Source organism: Brienomyrus brachyistius, unplaced genomic scaffold (genome assembly GCF_023856365.1).
Source record: "Brienomyrus brachyistius isolate T26 unplaced genomic scaffold, BBRACH_0.4 scaffold52, whole genome shotgun sequence".
Taxonomy (NCBI): domain Eukaryota; kingdom Metazoa; phylum Chordata; class Actinopteri; order Osteoglossiformes; family Mormyridae; genus Brienomyrus; species Brienomyrus brachyistius.
Genome location: NW_026042327.1, coordinates 1,637,029 through 1,661,160, shown reverse-complemented (window position 1 = coordinate 1,661,160; position 24,132 = coordinate 1,637,029). Strand labels below are relative to the sequence as shown.

Genomic DNA, 24,132 nt, shown 5'->3' with positions numbered 1-24,132 from the left:
AGATGGACCTCAAAGGTTTAAATATACATTTGCTGATAAATGAAATGCTATGTGGCCCAGTGGGTGGCGCTGTCTGGGGATTTGAACCCCCATTACTGCATGTTCATACCTTGTTTGTGCTGGTTTGCCTGCTGTTTCTGCCGCAGGTGAAAAAGCATACAGGCAGCTGAACCGGTGTCTCTAAACAAGCCATTGTGGCTGCGGGTCATAAGGCGATTTCCTACTGCACGAACTTGGCCCAATTGAAGGTCTTAGGAGGTAGTTCCTGAACCATTTTTTAGTTCCAAAAAGAACATACTTTTTTCTCGACCAAGACTTACTGGGTGGGGCTTATAGTGATAAACTTTTCCTATTGGTTGACCACAAGCCCCAGCGCCAACTTGAAAGTTTCATGGAAATGCAGGAAAAGAGAAGTGGAGCAAAAATTGAGCAGATGTAATTTTTTGTAGCTCAGTTACACTAAAGGCATCAATGAGTAACTTTTTTGCTTCTGTCCCCATAGTTCTGCATCTGAAAATGCGATTGATAACGATTAGCATAATGAAGAAGTGTATATTATGGACACTGGACTGGAGCATTATCAGATAACCTCTCAGTTATCCTTGTGTGAGAAATATACACAGTCACATATTGAGATTATATTAGATGATGTGGTCTTGAGAGTGGGGCGGCATGGTGGTGCAGTGTTGCCTCACACCTCTGGGACCCGGGTTCGAGACTCCACCTGGGTCACATGTGTGCAGAGTTTGCATGTTCTCCCCATGTCGTTGTGGGGTTTCCTCCGGGTACTCCGGTTTCCCCCCACAGTCCAAATACATGCTGAGCCTAATTGGACTTGCTAAATTGCCTGTAGGTGTGCATGTGTGAATGCATGGTGTGTGAGTGTGCCCTGCGATGGGCTGGTCCCACAACCTGGGTTGTTCCCTGCCTCGTGCCCATTGCTTCCGGGATAGGCTCCGGACCCCCCACGACCCAGTAGGATAAGCGGTTTGGAAAATGGATGGATAATAATAATAACAAATAATGATGATAATAATAATTGCACTATGTCCAATGACTGCCAGTTACTGTAAACAGTAAAGTACACGTAACTGGACATGACGTGTTAAAACGTCCGAACGGCTTGACACGTAAATAATGTACGTGTCAAGTACATCATTTGCTGACAATTACTTTGACAGCTGGGAGGAAGACACAGAGTAGATGAATTGATCATATTGAGGGGTTGTGCCATTGCCTTTCTCTGTCCATGTCCTTGTGTTCTACACCACATGATTGTTTCCTGTAAACCTGCGTTAGGCTCTTTCTGTACCTTTCCGACACAGAAGCCTTTTCTTAAGATGGATTTATAACTGTCTTCTCACTTGAGTATGAATGATGCTTAGATATAATCTATATAATATAAATTTGATATATACTATATATGTGCACCCCACAGAAATCTCCACAATTGTAGAGATACATATGGTCTCTATGCTTTTCCTAGAGAGCCCAGGCATGAGACACAAAATAATCAGTTTTCCATAGCATTTTCCTCCAAGCCTTCTCTAGTTAAACCATAGAGACTATACCATCTCGCGTAGTCACTGGATAGCATGCAAAGAGCCATTTCTGTGGTTTTTGTTCTCTTGCCCCATTCATCACAATCGCGGTGGATTTAAAGAAAAAGTCAAAAACAGTACTGTGTCATGCTATGTGTAATAGGATTGCAGGTTAGCTTAATGGACAGTCACCCCCGTTTAATTTTTTTACAGTTTTTCTGAATACTTAAACACTAACAATGATTCTTATAAAACTATTAATAGTTATAGCAAAATTACTCACTGTTTTGCACTCAGTTTGCACTTTTGTAACACACAATTTGCAAATGTGTAAATACAATCCACTGCACAGCACTCTTTTTGCGGAACTGTAAACACAACTCACTGTTTTACACACAATTTCTAAATGATCAACACACTCCTAGTAAAACTATACACATTTATAGCTATTGATTACACTACTTTGCCAGCTGTCTGGCCACACTGTCATATGTGAAAACGGTTTTAGATAATTAGTTCACTTTGCAATCAGCATGAGCGCAATAAATAAGCCACAGGTACAGTAAGCTTTCAGTGTGGAGAACAATGGAGGGAGAAGGAAGACTGAGAAGAGTGAGAATTAGAGAAGGGCGAGGAAGAGGATGAAGACTAGGAGGTGAATTTAGAGGATGAGGAGGTGAAGAGGAAGGAGGAAGGGTAAGAAGAAATAGAATAACTGATGTCATCAGAGCTACAACAGTGGATCATGTGATCAACCATGGAATGACCCTGAGGGAAGCTGGCCAATGGGTTCAGTCTGACCTGAGCCGCTACGCTGTAGCAGGCATCATGAGGACGGTTCCAAATGAGAATCGGTTAGTACAGTTACTTCACAGTACGTTTTGTAATAGTACTATACTCTAATGAGAAACACAACAATGCTGTACAGGTAAAAACTGAAAAGGGTACTCTACAGACCTGCTAGACATCCAGAATCTGGGGGCAGAGGAAGAATGTTCACTGAAGAACGAGAGACCCATATAGTTAATATGGTGATCACAAATAATTCCATTAGGCTACGAGAAATACAGCAGCGTATAACAGAGGATGACACCATCTCCCAAAACATGAACAATGTGAGCATCTGTGCATTATCTCGTGTACTGGCATGCAACAGAATCAGGATGAAGCACATTTACAGAGTCCCTTTTGAAAGAAACAGTGAACGTGTTAGCATGGCAGGAACATTATTGTACACGGTGCCATAATCAATGTCCCAGGACAGCGTGGTGGTAACATAACTATGTGCGCAGCTATAAGTTAGAACGGTGCTGTTCACCATCATGCAACCCTGGGCCCATGTAACACTGCACACATTATTACATTCCTGGACAGCCAACATCATATGCTCACTAATGTTCACAGACCAGTTATGTCATCATCCATCCATCCATTTTCCAAACCGCTTATCCTACTGGGTCGCGGGGGGTCCGGAGCCTATCCCGGAAGCAATGGGCATGAGGCAGGGAACAACCCAGGATGGGGGGCCAGCCCATTGCAGGGCACACTCAAACACCAGTCACTCTCACACACACACCTACGGGCAATTTAGCAACTCCAATTAGCCTCAGCATGTTTTTGGACTGTGGGGGGAAACCAGAGTACCCGGAGGAAACCTCACGACGACATGGGGAGAACATGCAAACTCCACACACGTGACCCAGGCAGAGACTCAAACCCGGGTCCCAGAGGTGTGAGGCAACAGTGCTGACCACTGCACCATCATGCCGCCCCCCATAAATTCATTTTTCCATTTTTATTTTCAATAATATTGATGTTAACTCAGCATCTTATTTTCAATGTTGAAAAAGTCACTTTATATCAAGGTTTCGCCACCATTAATTTTTCAATATTGAAAAAATGACCAAAAATCAATTCAGTTTCAATGCTGATAATTTAACACTGACCATAATTCAATGCATTTAACTATACTATAACCTGTGGTATGAAACTGAATAAAATGTATCGTACCAGTCTTGGGGAAAACCAGTGAGAATCCACTGTGAAACAGCACTGCGCTAATTCTCATGTGTTCCTAATGACAAGGGCAAGACTGGTAATCAAACTAGCCTCTCAGCAGGAGTGTTAGTGTAAAAGCAGGGCTTATTGACACAGATAATAAAGCTTGTTAGAATGCGTAACATAATTATTTAGCTGGGCCCAGAAGAGGTGAGAGCTCCCCTAGTGGCTACAGGAGTGCATTTTCCCCAAAGCAGGTATAATGGATGGTGGTCTTATTGCTTTTAGACCACAACTTGGGAAAGAAGAACAAATCAAATTATTTTCCTCATTTAATATTCAGATTTTAATTGGGCTTAAATTTTAGAACACAGTGTGTTCTAGGATGGTACGTTATGGATATTAGTCTCTACCACATTCTAAAGCTATAAATCCGGACCTTTTCCTATGTTTGATTTGGTGGCTGCCAGGCGTTCTGAGTAGTATAGTGACTATGGTAGGCGTGTGATTCCCTAAGGAATTTTTTGTTCTGTTCTGTGTGGCAAATACATATAATGCTGACATTTTTCCTGGAAGATTTGGGATTTTTCATCCCGTGCCTTAAGGTATTTCTCTCCAGCTCTAGGGAGTCTCCCCCGAAAACACCAGTCACTCACTAGCCTTACACTTATGCTTGCTGACTTATTCAACACCATGAATGGATTAACAGAAAAACAGAAACCTATTAAAAGGCTGCACCATATCATGATATGCAAATAAACATCCAGCATCATTGTTTCACAGGGAAGTACATTATTTATTGATAATTATAACCCTAACCCTTACTTCTCAGCTTGACAAACATAAGGTGCGGTGTGTGAACATGTGAACTGGTTGAAATGCAAGTGTCTCACAGTCAATGCATAAGACTTGAGAGCCCTGACTTTACTTATATAGCCCACAACATGTTTATGATTCATAAATAAATCTGGCCAGCAAATCGGTCTTTCATTTTCCACAGAATAAAAAGAACGATAATGTTATCCCGCTGATAATTGCAGGCGCGTTTCACCCCCGGCACTGGCTGGAGACACAGGCAAAAGGCATACAATCTTATTGAGGTACAAAAATTATTCCATCTACTCTGCACATCTGCATAACTTCCATCATAGTGCCAGTTTTTGCGGTCAGCAAGTTTATTACTGTAAGTGCCTCCATAGCAGTGCCTCTGAGGAACTGAACCGGACTTCCGATGGTGTCTCTCACATGCACATCATACATATATATATATATACACTCACTCTCTCCGGGTCTTTCACATGATATGTGGTCAGCCACTATATGGGAGGGATATTCAGGCATAAATTAAGGGCATATTTACAAGCCGCACTAGTGTACCTATGTAACCGGTCATTCCCTGCCTATACTCTGCATTGTGTTTTGGGGTGTTATCAGGTGTGTGTGGGGTGCAGGAGGAAGGGATATTACAGACGCCGTTGTCGTTCCTGGATTTTATTGAAACTGTTGGGAACAATAAGGAAAGGGGTAAACTTCATATGCTCTGGCCCTCTCGCTCTCTCTGCACAAAGTAAAACAATGTATATACTTATGTATAGACGTGTTTTCTATCCCCTGCTTATGATGAATAATAAATCAAATATAATATATAATATATGGGTCATAATTATACAATTGATTTACTAACTCGGGGGACCCTGCCACTAGATCCTCACCTCTTCCCACGTGTGCAATACACCAAAGGGAAGAGGAAATGAGGTCGGGACCCTTATGAAGGGGAAAAGACAGAGGGAGGGGCGATGCAGGACAAAAGCATCATGGGAAAGTTTAAAGGATATTGTACCCATCAGGTTAGACAGAAGAAGGAAAACAGAATCTTGTATAATTATAAATTAAAAGTAAAATAACAACCTGTTACACGTCACCTACACTTCAGACTTCATCCTCAAAATCAAAGCAGTATTAACACAAGCAACATGTTCCATCTCTTAAATCCAATCTAACATTTAAAAATAAAGTCTGTTTCAACTGGACTTTTATCTAAGAAAAACAAACATTTTATGTTCGAGTTGTTATGAAACTACTGAAACAAATAATTGGCTATACTGCAGTTCCGCTGTCTTGTTTGGCACCCTAAATTATGTCCTGCATTCTGTGGAAACAAATGAAGGCTAAGGAATGTTACGTAACACAGCTAGAATGCAAAAACTCTACCTGGTGTAATTCAGTGCATAAAACCAATGGTCTTAAGTGTGGTGTCTTCTTCGTAACACTCCCTGACTTTTGTATCCATGACTATGAGATAGGGTGGGCTGCTTTTCTTCCTTCCTTTGACTAGTATTCCTCCCTTTCCTCCCAGCCTTGGGTGGTGGGTCAGGCAGCATCACCTTCTTTTAATAGACCCAGGTGTCATTTATCTTGAAATTAGGTTCAAGTGCAGAAAATGATCTAGCAGAAGTCTTAGACAATCTCTGAATTACAGAGAAATCTGATTTATTCTGAAACTGTGAGAAATTGTTCATCTGTATTTTGCTGCATTGCTAATTGTTGATGTGTGTGCCCTCCTTGTGCAGTAAAGGGGAGATCACATGCAGAGCTGGTTTTCTGTAGTTTCTTAGCCTGAATTAAAATAAAATATTCTCTTCATATAGGAACCAAGTCTCTGGCTGGAAATTTCTACAAAAGGTCCATGCTCTTTTGCCGTATCAACACTTAAATGAGAAAAGCAGACAGGGACAGTATAGGTGACAGCAGTGACTGTCCTTCCATGCCATCCATATGTACAAGGGGTATGACCAGAGTACACATGTACAAAAAATTATATATCAAAAGCAAGTACCTTTGTTGAAACGTGAAGGTAATCGTTTACAGCATAACAATTCCATCCTAAAAAAAAGAATTTGTCTGTGTATTGCCTAGGAACTGCTACAATGTTAAAATGGTAAATCCCAACCAACCAGAGCAAGAAATGACACGTTATTTAAGAACTGAAAGAAGGAGAAAATTGAAAACTTTCTTCGAGGGATCAATAACATATATGTTTTGTTTCCCACGGTCCTGTTACTAATTCAAATCTTAAATCCTGTACTTTAATATTTTGGGCTGAATGTAATGACAGCAAACGTAACAGCTGCCTCAATGCAGGTGAAGGCAGCCCAGAGGGTCCAAGAGGTCAGTGGTCAATTACTGCATAGGGATCAAATCTGCAATCAGAAAATTACTGCATACATGCCTTTATATTACGGTCAAGCGGAGAGTCAGAGCAGTTTCCATAGAAACAACGTAAACAAACTTTACTGTTTGAAGCACAACAAACTCTGAGTGAAAATGGCGCAGAGGTGAGTAGCTTGTTAGCTCTCCAAAATGTCTTTGAATTCTTCAACTGATGTTGTGCTACTTCGATTATTTAGCCTTTTATACTATAATGACATAGTAAATGTCTATAATACAATAAAAAACATTACATTTTTTTTAATATTACATATTTTTTAACGTCATTTAAAGTGCAGTGGTTTTATTGCTACTGTGGTTGCTAATATTTAAATAATGACAGACTATTTGGTTAGTAAATTCATCTCAAACATGCTAGTTTAGTAGGGCTTCCCAACCTTTCGATGTCAGCGGATCGGTTTCCGTCGTAGAAAAGTGTCACGGATGGGTAAGACGGCGGTATAATTTGGGGGTTCCCACGCCGAGCGGCGGGAGATTGACGGTGTATACGGACATGCGGGGCTAATGGCGTATTTCCGTACATCAATACGGGCAGCTTTCTTTCCAAAACGGCGCGATCCCCTAATAAACGGGACGGCTGGCTCCTCTACCCCCGGTTGTCTGCCGCCCGGTGCAATACTCCGCGCGGACGGTACCGGAACACCGACCGGAAGTTGGGACCCCCTACTGTACAGGGTGGTAGGTAAATTGTTAAAAAAATATTGGGGCATTACTTTCGGAGTAGGCTAGATGCTTCTAAGTTTATCATTACATCTCTTTACATTGTTACACAGGATTAACACTTTCAAATATTCTTAGCTTGGTTAGTGTTAACTCAGTTCTTGGTAGTATTCATCTGGGTATTCATTTGATGTGGAGCACAGTTGTTTCGTATTTGATTCTAGTTATAATTTGGTGACATTACTATTTAATATGATATTGCACTTACAGTATCGTGCATTTTACAGTAGATTTTTTTGCAATTTTGCTCGCTGTTTCTTTTATTCTTTCTTTTTTATATATGTGAACCCTGTAATTATTTATTATAATAATTATAACAATTCTATTTTCTGTATGGTTGAAGAATTTCCAGCTCTTTATTTATTTTATTATCTCTCTTAAGTGCTGGTTAATCTCTCATTTATTCTCCAGAGAATGGAACCTAGCAATTGAGAGAGCTGATCGATGGACCAACACCCAACACTGGGAAGCCTGGAACCTGTGGGATGAAGTGATCAACTGGGGAGAAGGTGTGGAGGAGTTCTCACCAGTGACACTCCCCACTGTCCAGGCTGGGGGGGTTAAGGGGGGATTGGGGGGGTCTACTGATTTGGGTAAGGGAGGGGAGAGTGTGGGAAAGGATGGACTGCTAGCCAGCACTAGTATTTCATCTCAAAGTCTTCAGAGTAATTACGGCCTTTCATCTGAAGACTGGGAAATTTATAAAACTTGCTACCTTAACAAAAAAAAGAAAGTCAGGAAGGACCGGACAAGCCGGGGGGAGGGTGAGGTAAGGGGGCAGAGTAGTGAGGAATATGTGGAGGTACCAGAGTGGGGAACATTTGAGGGGAAGGCCTCCAGGGTTGTGATGGAGGGGACAGAGGCTGGTATTAGTATGATGGATATGCTAAATGGAGGTGAGGAGAATGTATGTGAGGTGGGAGTGAATGTGGAGGAGGTTAAGGGAGGAGGAGGGAAAAGTACAGGGAATGCTGTGGAATATGTGGTGTCACAAGTAGGCAGAACTTGGCTAGAACCCATCCAGGAGGAAGACCTTGAGGAAGATGAAGAAACAGATGAGGAGCTTCAGGAAGCAGAAGACACTGATGCTGCCACAGTGGACAGTTGGCAGTGCATGGCGGCATATGTAGCCAGAATATGGCTGCAGACTTTACAGGAAGATGGACCTGAGGAAAATGAAGAAGCTGATGTGGTATTCCAGCAGGCAGAAGATGCTGATGCTACCACACTGGTCAGGTTTCAGTGTATGGTGGCATCTGAAGACAGATCACAGCTACTGACTATACCAGAAGAAGGACCTGAGGAAGAGGACGAGACTGAAGTGATGAAGACAGATAAAACAAAAGAAGATGCTGATGCTGCCGAGAAGATCTACAGTGAAGAAGAAGTATCATTCCATGTGAATGCCGAAGATCTTTCTGAAGATGATACTGAGAAGAGCCACAAGAAGAAGAAGAAGAAGATGAAGTGGTGCTTCTTCTGCTGTCCCCTGCCTTTCAGAAGAATTAGCAAGAGGCAGTAATTATAAGGCTGTGAATTCAGGTTTACAAATGACTTAAAGCAGTAATATAACTGCATTATTGACACCTTCACAATGCACTGTAATGCATCCATAAATATATTATAGACATGGGTATAAATATTGAAGAAAAAAAAGCATAACACATTATAGCCATGTTTATTATGGATTAATGGCCGATATAATGTATTATGAAGATATTTATTGTGTATATATAGATCAGAGCATTCATAATGCATTATCAAGATAGCTATAATGTGTTATGCCTTTGTATAAGTATTTACAGCCGTGTTTTTTATACTTTTATAAATGATTTATAAGGCATTAATTGGGTATGTATAATGCAGTTATATGACTGCTTTAAGTAAAGTTAAGTAAAGTGTTTATTTTCTTTTTCTTAGAATACCCGTGTTAGAGCCCTGCATTGGGACTGGGATCCCGCGGGACCCAACGGAAAGAGATACTGTTTAAGTGTTAATGTAGCTATAAGATACGATAGGATAAGATATGCTGAGTTAAAATATAAGATAGGCTAAGACGAAATATATTAATATAAGCTAAGTTGAAATATAATAAGATAAGATAGGTTAAGTTATATGATAAGATAGGCTAAGTTAAAATATAATAAGATAGGTTAAGTTAAGATATGACAAGATAGGCTAAGATAAAATATGATAGGCTAAGTTAACATATGATAAGATAGGCTAAGTTAAAATATGATGATAGGCTAAGTTAAAATATAAGATGGGTTAAGTTAACATATGATAAGGTAGGCTATGTTAAGATAAGAGATTTGCAATAAAACATATTTACTTTTCAAACTGTGTCTTTGTCATCTTTTCAGTGTTGTGTCTGTCTTTGTTTGATAATTTTGAATTGTTAATTTATATCTGACACTCTCCTAAATGTCAATAAGCAGAGACGGAGGAATGGGAGGAAGGTACAGTTAAGTATAAATGATAAAGTATCAAAATCACAGTGCTACCTTATTTTGACGCAGAGAAAGTAATTTCAGTGTTACTACCACATATAAGTTAATGGCTGCAAATGTTGGTGTTACAAGTGCTGGTAAATAACGCGGCGTAAGTTTAACTCCGGTGTGTTTCTGAAAAACGCACCGCCTTCTGCCTGCTGTCATTCGGCGAATGTGTAGGAGGCTATTCTGGTAAGTAACAGGTAAAGTTGTCATTTAACGTAATGCTAACGTGCATTACCAGTTGGTAAGTGTTTTACTATATCACACACCTTACGTCCTTTATAGTTTTAGCCCGGTGCACTCTGTATCCATGCTAACTAGCTAGCTAATGTTAACATGACGCAGTACAGTCTTCCAGCTTGGGGATTCCCACCCCTGTCCGCGGCCAGTATTCCGCAGGGGGGTTTGCGGAGGTGTTGGTTGCAAATGCAAACGATCCCTTCATGTTCATGCGTTGTGTTCTAATGTGTAAATAAAAGATAACTATCAAATTCAATGTTTATGACCTATTATACTAGATAAGACTGTAAAATAGTTTGCCCTGCATATGGATGCCATGTAGTCAGAGTATGATCAAGATAGGGTGTGAGTGTGGAAAAAAGACAAATGTAACAGTATTTGAGGGAAGAGTGTGAAGGAGGGAAATGTAGGGAGAAGGAGGTTCCTCGGAGCTCCGAGATGTGATTGGCTGTAATAAATCTGGAATATAGCTATATGACATAGTTTTTGATAAAACCAGCATTTATTTTTTAAGTTTGTTGAGCTCCGTCAAAACAATTAGAACGAGTTCATTATGTAACTGGAACCCCTCTCACATGTAAACACAGTGACACACTACAGCATTGGTTTGTTGTCTGAGGCTATGATACTGACCACAAACACATTCTCAAATTTCACTGCACCAATCACAGCATATGCAGGCAGAAAAATGATCGCAAAAAACATTCAGCATTAGACTCTAAAACCGTCTGTAATGTCTGTGTTTATCCAGTGGACCATAAATTAAAATAAGCTTTCCTATTTCAGTTTCTTTTAGATGTTATAAAGTAATAAATAAACAATCATAATAATTAAACCATGTATTACTGACTATCAGACAACTTCAACAAGTTACCACATGGATGCAAAATCAAAGATATTCATTTGCGCCTGGCACTAACCATGTATTCCTTCACAGTACTAAGCCATAGAAAGGTCCCCAATGAAACCCCTGCATTCCTGCATCGCAGATACCCTAATCTCAGCATTTATAAGGTTATATTTGTACTACCTGCCAATTTTTATATTAGATGAGACTAAAAATTGAGAAATATCTATATGCAGAAGTAGTTTTTCCTGATAAGAAGGATAATATCAAGACTGTCAGCATTTACAAATCGAATTATGACATATCTGAGTAGCCCATACTGTCCGGAAAATGGCTGACTAATGTACATACAGTGTAATAAACTTATAATCAAATGGATAGAAAAACGCTCAATAATGGACAGGATTCAAAGGGTAAATAAGGTGCATCATGTGGAAGAGAAGTTAGGTGGCGTTGGGGTGCATTGTGAGTTTCATCTGGTAGCTAGAAGGGAACAAACAGGGCTTTGGGGGGGGGGGGGACTTCTCCGGGGGCTACATCGCTCTACCTTTTTTTTTTAAATGATTTATTTAAAAAAAAATCTTTTCTTCTTACACTATAATGGCAGGTTTAGGACTAATACAGTACAGTCATAACCAGTGTCAAGGATTCTATGCATTGCTACACAGAGACAAGTCCAGATATTGAGCCCAAGGCTAAAATTGTGGTTTACTTACAAGTGCACTTTGCTGGGCAGTGGGGGTGTTTGTCCTTCTCTGCTCACATTTTCCCCTCTTATCCTGTCTTCTCCTCCGCAGCCCTTCCTCCTTCTCTCTGTTGCACCTATATTCCCTCCCCTCCAGTCATCTATGTTCTCCTTCCTCTGCAGTCTCTCCTCTTCTCCCATTCTTCAGTTATACTGTCTTCTCCGCTCTTCCTGTATCCCTCCTGTCTTCTGCTCCTGTCATCTCTTCTCCAGTCATCCCCTGCTTCTCAGTCATCTCTGCATCTTTTCTCTCATTTGTTTGCTTATTCTTTGATTGTTTGTGTTATTCGTTAACCCACCACCCAATGCTGGATGAGTCTTGATGTTTTTTGTCCTTTTTAAAGTTAGGCTTCTTCCTTTGTTTTTGTGCCATATCTTCTGCCCTCTTCTGGTTGCGGCAGTGCATGACACGGCTGGAAAAATAGGGTTTTTTACAACACACACATCAAAACCAAAAGGATCAGGATGGATCCAAAATAAACAGCAAATGACCAGGAATGAACTAAATTATGGAATAAACACAACTAGAGAACTATATACATACATACAACATACAGCTATAATAAACCATCAAAGAACAGAAGCAGAACAGGCACTTAAATACACAGCTAACAAGACACAATGCAGGACAGTGAGAATCATAACCAATAACAAGGACTGAGGGCAACCCAGGAACAGGTGTTACAGTTAAACAGCACTGGTGAAATCAAAGTGACCTTTCAGCCACATGGTCAGCTCTGCATCGCCCTCTGCTGTTTGCATTAGAAGCTGCTTGAAATTCCCACTCTCCTTACCAACACCTCGAAAAGCCAGGCCTTGCCGTGCCAAGTACTTAACTTCAGAAGATTTTTCCTCACTTGCTGCTGCTCTTTCCAGCTCATCTGAAGGTTGAATATTAACAGGATTGATCTTCTGAATCCATGTCATCAGTGCTAATCTGTGGCACTGCCTGTCTTTATGTGCACTGAATTTCCCCAGTGCCTTTTCCAGTTTCACATGCCAGTCTTCACAAGAGCTGAATGTGTCTTTCATGCCAGTTTAGACATTTGTGTTACAAATTATTTTGCACAGTAGAAACAAAGAACCCCCCTTAAGACGAGGGGGGGCTGAAAGGGAGCCCAGTGTGATCTTTAAACCATTTCTCCTGAAAGCAGGGTTTCCTGTTTGATAGACGTGACATTTACATTTGGCTGATTTGGTGAAGGTCCAAGCTCCTCCCCCCTCCTCCCTAATACACCTTCATCTTCACCTGCCTGTCTGCTCTCTCTCTCTCTCTCTCTCTCTGTCATTGACTCACACTCAGTCTCCCTGATTAAATGCTGTATCTGAAATACACACCACAGGCCAAACTAAGAAGCATATTAAACTAACATCAGGATCAGGCTGCTGTGACGTCATTATTCACTCTTAAACATCAATATTTGCTCCTTTTCTCACTCCCCTCCATGTCGCCTGCATTCTCTGCCGTCAGCAGCCTCTTGCTGTCTCTCCCTCTTCATCTTTACTCTCAGCACAGCAGAGTTTACATGAAAGCAGTTATCAGTAAACAAGTGGTGCTTCTTGGCATGATGCTCAGGAATGGATCTCTCAGGATTTGTTACCTGAATGGGAATGATTAATATATGAAGAACCTTTGACTCACATACTGTATACGTCTATCATCTGACTGGCACTAATTATCTCACTGTCTGTACTTACTTTCCTGCTTTTCTGTGGTTGCCCAAAAACTCACGATTGTCACACTTCCTCTTCATGATGACAAGCTACTCACTGTGAATAAATGCTGACTGTAATAAAACTATTTGTATTTAAATCACACATTAATAACGCAAAATACCTTAAGTAAGCAAGTATAGCTTTCTACAGTAATGGAATATAAAATTAATCAAACCTATTACTGTCTACAAAATAACACATTCAGCACTATATCAGACTTTACATCAGCTTTCTGACCATTATAAATATACCTGAGTGAGCACCGTTGTTAGTTTCTAGGAGAATGTGCAGTTAATAACATTTCCAGGTAATTTAACCAGCGTAACTGCACATGAGGCAATTAATATAATTATAATCGTAATAGGGGTAGGGGGCGCTATGGAGCGAAAGGGTGACTACGCCACTCTGTAACTGTCGCTAAGACGGTTATTTTATAATCACCTTTTGCTGGTTTGATTTAATATAGAATGTATGCTGTGAAATGTATGCCAGTGCCCTCTGCTGACTATTTAATTGATCCGTGTTAACCCTTGAATACATGGTCAGGTGACGGAATAGGTTAGGTGTAAATGCATGCTGGGAGATTCATGGAGTCAACTTGTGGTTTGTCGGCTTGTCACGGCAGGATCTGTAATAACTCCTAAGCATTTGGTCAGAAGGCGCACACGGTAATTTATATTTATTGTATTTACTTGTTGTCTTGTATTGAAAAGTGGAATTGCGGTGATGTATGAGCCGCTGTTTAGCGGTAATATCATGGATCTTTTAGAATGTCTTGTAAGATTAAATGTAATGCAGGAATTTAATAATATGTTTATTTTATAGTTTTTCACGGTGTCTAGAAGAATAAAGACGGAATAAACTTCAACATCTGTCAGGCGTATGTTTTCTGTACCAGATGAAGAACTTTGGGAGCTGTTATATCTTATATAGTAAAGGTAACCTTACAGTAAATGACGTCTGCTGTCATCTGACGCTATATAGAAAATGTAATTAAATAAGATTAAATTTACCTTCTGCGAGGGGCACCCTAATATAATGATATATATAATAATTATAATATAATATAATTATATAATTATAATAAATATAATATAATTATAATATAATAATACACTGCTGTCTGTCTGCCATAAAATAAATAAAAGTGGGAATTGGAATTGCATATGACTATGGAGAGAATGGTTGTCTATGGTGAAAGAGGTGTGGAAATGTTTACTAATTCACATAAGGGACAGCATAAAGGGTTGTTTAATTCAGTATCAGAGGAATTCATATATTTGTGTGATTATGATAATCACACTATTATTACTTGATAGTACATCTCTTGAATTGAACTAATTACAGTGTCATGTATAACACTGCACTTTTTAATACATTGTTTGGCAGAACAGACTGCAAAACTGTAGTCTCAATGGAAAGCTGGATGAAATTCCTAGGGTGGCGTAGTCAGCTGTCCACTGAGTCTACAGTTTTGTAGTTCGGTCTGTCACAGTCTGGCGCAGTTGGCAGGATCATCGTCCTGAGAGCAGAGACGCGTGTTCAGTGTGAATGACTCTTCAGTTGTTTTTCTATTTTTAATTACTTTTTTATTCCTATCCATGTCTTTTTTTCTTTTTGTATGCTCATTATTTAGCCAGTACAGCTGTTTTTATTGTAGTCGAAAACAACAGTGAGTGCCAGTCACTGGCAAATCCCTTGGTTCCCGGTTCCACTCCATCTGTCCTCTGGTGGTCCCCTTGAGCTGTGGACCCCTTTCCAGTGTTCTGCAGCCAGATCCTCCTGAGCCGCACGGAAGCGGAAGTTGGCAAAGTGAGATGTGGCAGTAGGCCTATGCATGCAATTCACTGGAGTATGGAGAGTAAAGCCTTTCGTTTTCTTTAATAAAAGTTGTCCTTGTATTTTCTCATATGCGAGAACATCACAACTGCCACTGCACTTGTTGATGTGTAAGTGTGCCCTATTCAAACAATAAAGAGAAACTACATGCAGCACTGAAAAACTATTCCACAGCCAAAAAAATGTAAACATTCTTTCTATATCAGAAGCTAGTCTCTGACTGAAATTTCTATAAATCTTTATATAAACTGATAGCAATTAACCTAAGAGTGCATGCTTGAATTTTAGTATCTGCATGTACTGTGGAACTAAAAAGAATCATAATCAACATATATAATTATGTAAATGAAAAACAAATATGTTGCATTTTCCTTAATAGTTTTGCACGTTGCCATAATTCATATTTAATTTAAAGTATGAAGCACCCAAGCAAAGTTTATGTTGAAATAATACTCAAGATTCTTAAGTCTTAGCTCTGGCACAGTGGTGGATCTAGAAAATTTTACATGGGGTGGCAAGAGATTTTAACAGAGTGGCATGGAGGTTCAATGAGAAACCGACTATCATTCAGAATCGTGGCGCTCAGGAGCATACTTACACTGAAAAACTGACAATTTATCTAAGCATTTGGACTCTCATGGTTAAAACAATGCTGATTGTACTTTTCATTATCACTGACCAGTTGTTTTTCTTTGTTGTGCTGTGCAGCAGAACGTTTCACAAACATATCCAAATTAAGAGCCTTTGCACGCTGATTGTCAGTGCTCAGCAGAGTTTCCAGGTCCGCGGTGTTCATGCCCAGTTGTGCTATTTTGAAAACATAGTTTCGGGTAAATATTAGGAGGTCATGGGTTGCGGATTTTTGGGCTGATTTCATAATGTTATACAGCAGCAGACTGCAAGGGGAAAAAGAAACTAATTATTATCAGTGCAAGTGGCTCCGAATCCTGAGTAATGCTGGATCTCTAGCCACCTAAAGTAAGAGACAGATGCAGACGGAAAGCAGGGCTGCCGACTACCATGCATCTGGCATGACTTTCACGCTCTCAGACACTCACCAAGGAATCTTCCACTATATTATTCCACTATAAGCCTAAATGTAGCTACATCAGAAGCGTTGGTGTAGTTTGCAAATCCTACATACCATTTAGAACAGGGGTCACCAACATGGTGCCCACTGGCACCAGGATGCCCCCAAGCACCACATGAGTCACCCACGGACCTGTTCTAAAAATACCACAACTCACCAGTGGGCAGCGACTAAAATTTCATTTTATCTTGTTGCTATTCTTCTTTAATCACATTTGTATTTATATAGATTTGAAAATGACAATATCCAAAAAAGCATTTAAAACGTGTTTATTCTACATGAAGTTTAGATAAGTTTAGGTAAAGTCTGTTCTGGTAGCCTTTGTATGGCTCAGTACCCGTGAAGTAGCTCTCAGTTTCAAAAAGGTTGCTGACCCTTGATATATAGTATACCCCAATCTTGGGTGATATATCCTAATCAGTAAAATAACAGTCGGCTAAATTCCGCATAGTGATCTCATTAACTGCGTGTTGTTGCTGAAATACATCACACAGACGTCGGGGGAATGTCGAATCATCAGAATATGTAAGATTTATACATTTGGTTAAGCTGAACGCATTTGCTGTTGAATGCAATTCCTATCACATTAACAATTACTGGTTGAAAAATGAATTGCTGTTAGTGTCTTAAATCATACTGCTGTAAAAGTAAAATAAAAAAAAAAACAGAAATCAATATGCTTAGAATATGGGTTAAGATGGAAAATAATTTTTCCATCCCAATCCTAATCATGTTAATGCAAATTTACAGCAGTGTGGATTCTCAGAAAAAAAGGTACTCTGACATAAAGATCAGCAATACAGTGCAAATAACATTTAATTTCACATTTATACAAAAAAAGGACAGGGCATTTCGATGATAAAATCTGTAGTGAACAATAAGTCGCATCAAAACAAAACCTGGAATTCGGTCATGCTACCTTAAGATTAAACATTACTTTGTGCAAAGTTCCTTGTTCTGAAATAAATACTTTCTGCAATAGCACATCCAACCATATTCACACAGTCTTTATCGTTATTTATTTATTCAGCCGTTTTTTTCTTACTGCCAGCATCTCATAAAAAGGGTCAGTGCTCACAGCAGCAGTGATGCTCTGTATCCACTTGTCCTTCTCCTCAGGGGTTGGCGCCGAGATGCGGTACACCACATGATTGCCCTCTACCAGGCGGCCGTCCGCCTCCGTTTTGCAGGCTTTCATCAGCTGTCTGCTGTTGTTAGGGATGTACAGTTCAAAGCAGTTAGGCTTCCTGAGATCCTTCACCTCACGGATGCTCAGATTCTCCAGCGGAATGATCACCCTGGGTTTCTTATCCGTAGTATGTTTAAAGTAGTAAAGTCAGTTGTCCATCAGGATGAACCACCGCCTTTTCCATGTTTTCACCCGTCCTCCTCCCAGTTTGAAGAACCAACCCTCTCTGTCAGGGTTGAAGAAGGCATTGTTCCCATTGTCTTCAGGAATCTTGAATGGCTCATTCTTTATGCTCTTATAAAGATTTCGGAGGAGTTCATCTGGCAGGTTGCCTCCATCATTGATTCCTCGATTCATGGAGATGAACCTGTCCACACTGGGCTTGTCTCTCACATTTGGATTATGAAGGCTAGTGTTTAGCATGATTATGGAAAATGAAAGTACATAGCAGGTGTCAATGTTCTGGAAGACTCCAGGATTACATTGACAGTACCTCTGTGCAAAGGCCTCCATCATCCTGTCAATCTTTTGTGCTTCTCCTGGCAGACGGAAACTCCAGAGGAACTGCCTGAGAGCCTGTACCAGGTTGAACCCTGCGAATTCATGAAGCCCAAGAAATGTTTGGAGGACTTGGATATTGAAGTTGTCTCTCTCACCCAGGTAATCCCCAATGGCTGTTTTGTTCAGCCCCTCTCCCTTGTATAGGAGCTGGGCGATGTCCTCAGACGTGTGCCGGAGAAGATTGTTTTGTACCATGAACAGGATACCCTTCTTAGGGTCCATGTTGAATTTCTTTCTTCCCATGGCGACATGCCTATTCTTTTCTAAGATTTGGCTGCGTTTGGTGCTGGATTCAAGGCCCTCCACTTCCATGAGGGCCTCTCTCAGCGCCTCCCGCAGCCTCTGGATCTCCAGCAGAAGGGCTCCTTTCCTCAAGTTCAGAGTGCTTCTCTGGACTCAGGTCCATGGAGACTGCAGCAGACAGGAAAAGGAGATCGTCAGCGGGTGTGGAGCTCAGCAGGTTGGCCATCTCTGCCAGTTTGGTTGTTGGTTCAACTCCCATGGCAGAGTAATCGTAACATTGTTAAGCCCTTGAGCAAGTCCCTTAGACCCAAGTGCTCTGACCCCAAACTCTCCTCACTTCGGACAAAAGCATATGCTGAATATATGTAATCCCAAAGGGCAGTTACAGAAGACCCCAGGACCGGAGTAACGTGGGAAGCAATTACTGATGCCTGGACGCTTTGGGGCATGCTAATAAACTGCATCCAAAGGCAAATGGCTAATAAAGAATGCTCTGAATGCCAGGCATTCGTCCAGCAGTGAGATCGTAGAGATAATGAATAAAGATAGAAAGTGTGAATAAAGATAAAACATTTTGATTGTATTTGCGAAGTGATGCTGGATGCGCTGAGCTCGCCGGGAAGGTCATGTGGTCCGCATTCCCTCCCTATGCACACGTGATCAGCTCAATCACACCGAAATTGTCGGTTTGCTGCCCTTCAGGGAAACAATCTAAAGGGTGTTACAGGAAAAGTAATCGATGCAAGAGCCAATGATGTTCTCCTGGTGCCTACCCCTGTTTATGTTATCGTTACTGAAACAAACAATGATGAACTATAATAAGCATTTATAAGCCATGATGACGAATCTTGTTTTATGAATATAGATTTTCCCAACAATATAATTTTATTGAGTAAAAGATAAAGCGTATCATCATTTAGGACAACACCAAAGATAATATCATTACAAGTAAAGGAAGTCAAGAAATGAAATTTTGTACTTGTTGAGAAGCAACAAGAGAAGAACAAGTGGTCCAAAGTTTCTATGTCATTATTTTAAAAGGTGCAAATATTATTATCAAAGTTAAACTTAGCATGAAGAAATTCATTACAGGGATATATAGCATTGAATACTTTAAAGTGTAACTCTGACTTTGAGGGGTATTGGATAATAAATATATTTAGTGCAAATGTGTTTACTGGTTAATTTGAACTTTTATTGGAAAGGTGACAAAATAGTTCATAAGTAATGTCTAATAATATTATGTCTAATAATTTTATTTAGGAATTTACCCTCCTTAAAAATAATACCATTGTATTGGAGAGGAGGGAGCCTATGAAATAGGTCAAGGGGAGAATTGTTTAAAAGGTTCCTGACCAACATTAAATGTGCAGCTGGAATAGCTTTTAGAACAATATCAAATTCTTTTTTAATAAACTATTATGTTTTAAACAAAAGTTTTCAAAAAACAGAACATTTCCTGTGATGTCCAATAGATGCAAAGCTGACCAGATGTTTTTCTCTACCCAACGTTCATGGTACGGGGACTGATTTCGGTGGGTAATATATCTATTATTCCAAATAGGTACCAAGTTTGGACTGAAAAATAATAAGAGCATAAGAAATTTACAAACGAGAGGAGGCCATTCAGCTCATCAAGCACGTTTGGGGAGAACTTGACTAATAGTTCAGAATTTTTAAAATCTTATCTATAGCTCTGATTTAAAGGAACCCAGGGGTTTAGCTTGCACTACATGAACAGGAAGACTGTTCCATACTCTAACTACACGCTGTGTAAAAGTGTTTTCTCAAGTTCAGTTTAAAATGTTCTCCCATTAATTTCCACCTATGGCCATGAGTTCTAGTATTTAAACTAATATTGAAGCAGCCATTTGGCTGAACAGCATCTCGACCTGTTAGACTCTTATATACTTGCAGGCTCATGATGGTCATTGACAAGATAGGGCATTAAACTTGGCAAAGGGGACTGTAAAGAATGGCAGATAGTTTGTTATTCTTTATATAAATTCAATAACTAAGTCTGCTTTTATTATTGTTTCTATTGATAGGAAAGAGAGAAAAATCCATCAGTTTCTTTTGTTTTCGTTTGTGACTAATTTTCTCTAAAAATGAATTTACTATTAGCAAGACAAAACTTCTGAATTCATTTTCTCAGTCTGTCACTTTGCACACACACACACACACACACACACAGTCAAATGCATTCATAAATGTATATATATATAGTCAGGAGTGATACTTTCACCACGATATGTCACCCATGTGCACTGTGTCTTCAAGTAGTGAACCAGAGTACAAGGTGCAATGAACCAGCAAGGTTACCGCTCTGTTTTACAACTCATGCCACCCCCTGTGGTCAGCACTTCTATCAAGCAGCAAGGCTGATTCAAAGCACACTGGTGAAAGATGAGGAATCCAGAGAACTGTCCTGCTTGACTGGTCTACAGAATCATCACATCTCCAGCCTATCAAGCTCATGTGAGACCAGCTTCACCGTGAGGTCAGAGAAAATACCAAGCCAGTCCCACCTCTGGGAATAGCAGGATTGAAATTTCCCCTAATATTGTCATAAACGGACAGCTCTAATGGCAAAGGACCGCAAAGCTGTAATTGCTGCAAATATAGTTTTCATACAGTTTGATTAATTGAAAATGAAGATGAAACTTATTGCAATATTTATTATATCACAAAGCAGAAGGCAGCAGGGAAAAGTAAAAAAAGAATCACCCCAGATGGGACTTAAAACCACGATATCCAGCTCAGAAAGTCAGGGCCGTGGGCGTTTGGCCAGTAGGGCAACCGGCAGACCTGAGCTTATGACCGGGACACTTGACTCACAATGGAAGCTCAGCAAATTATAAGCAAGCCTGCAAAAGTGACATGAATGGATCTGTGTAATCTATGGTAAAATGCATCTTGGGGCCGAGACATTAACACTCACAGTCCATGAGAAGATGACATCCATCACTGGATCTCACTCAAATGCGCTCATCGAGTTTCCGCTATGCCTTTGGCATTTAATGTTTGTACTTAGCTATAGAGTGGCAGGAACACAAATGAATGGGGAGTTTAAAAAAAAAAAAACATTTGCATTACAGCAATACGTCACACATGACTATGTAAGGGAATAGATGAAACCCTGCATACATCACTATACCTGAGCAATTCAGTACAAAGTGCACTGACATGATTCATATGATTTCTGGTTTGTTTGGAAAATTTAGGTCCACCGTAAGCTATGTGTTTTATTTATGATGCACATTGATGACACTATTTGGCTGACACAATATCAGACTGAACTTATTTTATAATTTTAAAGGTTTAAATACAATTCTGGGTGTTGGACATCCTGTTAGCCTTAGAAATCTATAATGCTCCCCCTCAAGAGAGAGTAAACGACTGCAGGGCATTACAAAGGTCCAGAATGGATTTTTCATTTACAGATGTCTTCTTTGCCTCTCGTGACCAGTATCTCACTCCGGACCAGTGGTGGATCTCGTACTCAGGCACAGAGAATGTGTCCTTCCACCCCGTGGATTTCCTCATCCCCTCAGCCACTGATTCCCTCCAAGCTGATGGGGTAACTATGGTTGGCAGAACTGGGGTTTGCTGTTCACTGTCATCCGCTTGACGTTGATGGACCACTTGCTGAGGCTGAGGATGGTGGTCTTTACGTATCCTCACTGTTAGGCCTCTGCACACCCATTTCTTTTGCTGACCTGTTGCACAGAAACATTTCATAGTAAACTGTAACATGATTACAACAATTATTTCAATGTTGTTCAGTCAGTGAGAATCATTTACATAGTAGGGAGCAGATAAGCAGGAAGGGAGGTGGTGCTGCAGAATATGTAAAAGAAAACTTGCAGGCAAGGGAGCTCACTGATAAAAATATAGCTAGAGAAGCTACAGCGCCCTCCACAATTATTGGCAGCCCTTGTAAATATTTGTGAAAAGGGTTAGAAAAAATGTACATTTTCTGAAGTAACTTCATCTTACACTGAAAAAGTTAGAAAAATAATGCAGTCATTGGTATAGAGTGTAAAGAGGAAGGGGCTGAGGACACACCCTTGAGGGGGTCCAGTGTTGTTGATCACAGTTGCTGATTTGGCTGTGCCTATCCTTACAATATGTGGTCTATTGCTGAGGAAATTATGGACCCAACGGATGAGAGATGGGGATATGTTCAATTGAAGAAGCTTCTTGATCATCTGGTGCCGTTGAATGATATTAAAAGCTTAACTGGAGTTAATGAAGAGGACAGTAGCGAAGGTGCCTGGAGATTCAAGGTGTTGGAGAAGGGAGTGGAGGAGACATACTACAGTATCCTCTGTTCTGCTCTTCACCCAGGAGGCAAACTGGTATGAGTCCAGCTGCGGTCTGACAGCTGGCTGGATGATATGGAGTATAATTTTCTTTAGGCATTTCATTATTATCGATGTGAGTGCTACTGGCCAGTAATGATTTAGCTCAGAGGGACGAGGTTTCTTAGCACCCGGGACGATGGTAGAAGTTTTCCAAATTGTAGGAATGGTCACCAATCTATATGAGTTTCAGAAGATGGAATGAAGGATGGGAGCTTGTTCTGTGGCGAATAGCTTCAAAACTTTAGCTGGTACACGATCAGGCCCGGCGGCCTGGCCAGCTTTGCATCTGCTTAGCTGCTGCCTCATGTCCTCTACAGTAAAGGGAGGGTTTGTAGGATCGTCAGAGGGAAAGCCATTGAGCAGCTCCTCACAGATAGCAGAGTAGTCCTGCTTATCGAACATTGTATAGAAGGAGTTTAAGGAGTCAGCAAAAGTTGTAAGATCAGTGCCTATGGGATGAAGGTCATGGTAGGGTATTTGACCAGTGAGTAACCAAAAGGCCTGTTTGGTGTTCATTGTACTGAACTCTTGCTCCAGTCTATTCTTATATTTGAGTTTGGCATTGATTATCTCATTCTTTACTTGTCTACTGAGTGACTGGACAGAAGACCAATCCTTGCATAGAAATGCTTTGTGTTTTTCCTTCAAGCTGTGCTTAACATGGGAAGTGATACTGGGTCTGTAGGTAGGATATCCCCAGACAGTTCTGGTGGGAATAGTGGAATAAATACAAAACTTGATGTAGTCTGTAATTACAGAAACTTTATGGTTTTGATCACCCTGGAAAATGTCCCAATCTGTACATGCAAGTAAACCTTATAGTCGTTCAATTGCCTCCTCCGACCAGAGGGTGGCCAGGTGCACATGCGGTTTAATGCGCTTCAGTTCTGGTTTGCAGTGAGGTAGCAGGAAGACAACATTGTGGTCAGAGTGGCCAAGTGGAGGATGTACACACGCGATGAAGGCGTCAGAGATGTTACTGTAACATAAGTCCAGAGTATTAAGCTTCCTAGTGGGAATATCCACATACTGATAAAAAGATGGCAAAACAGCGTTGACATTACAGTTGTTAAAATCACTCGCAGTAAACTCCGGGGCGTCGCGATATCTTGCCGTCATGGAGCTGGCGTCCTCACACACTAGCTCCGCCGCTGCCTTGGTGTTAGCGCTTGGTGGAATGTAGACACAGCTAATTACTACAGTAGGGAATTCCCACGGAAGGTAGAAGGGGCGTACAGATAGAATCAGCATCTCCATGTCAGGTGTCCAAAACAATGCGGTGTACTTTAATATTCGTGTAACCACCGCTCATT

At 40.5% G+C, this 24,132-nt stretch overlaps 1 pseudogene; it reads right to left on the bottom strand.

Annotated features, from left to right (window-relative positions):
• Positions 1-17,250: 17,250 nt before the first annotated feature.
• On the bottom strand, positions 17,251-18,526 carry LOC125723843 (cytohesin-1-like; annotated as a pseudogene).
• Positions 18,527-24,132: the final 5,606 nt, after the last annotated feature.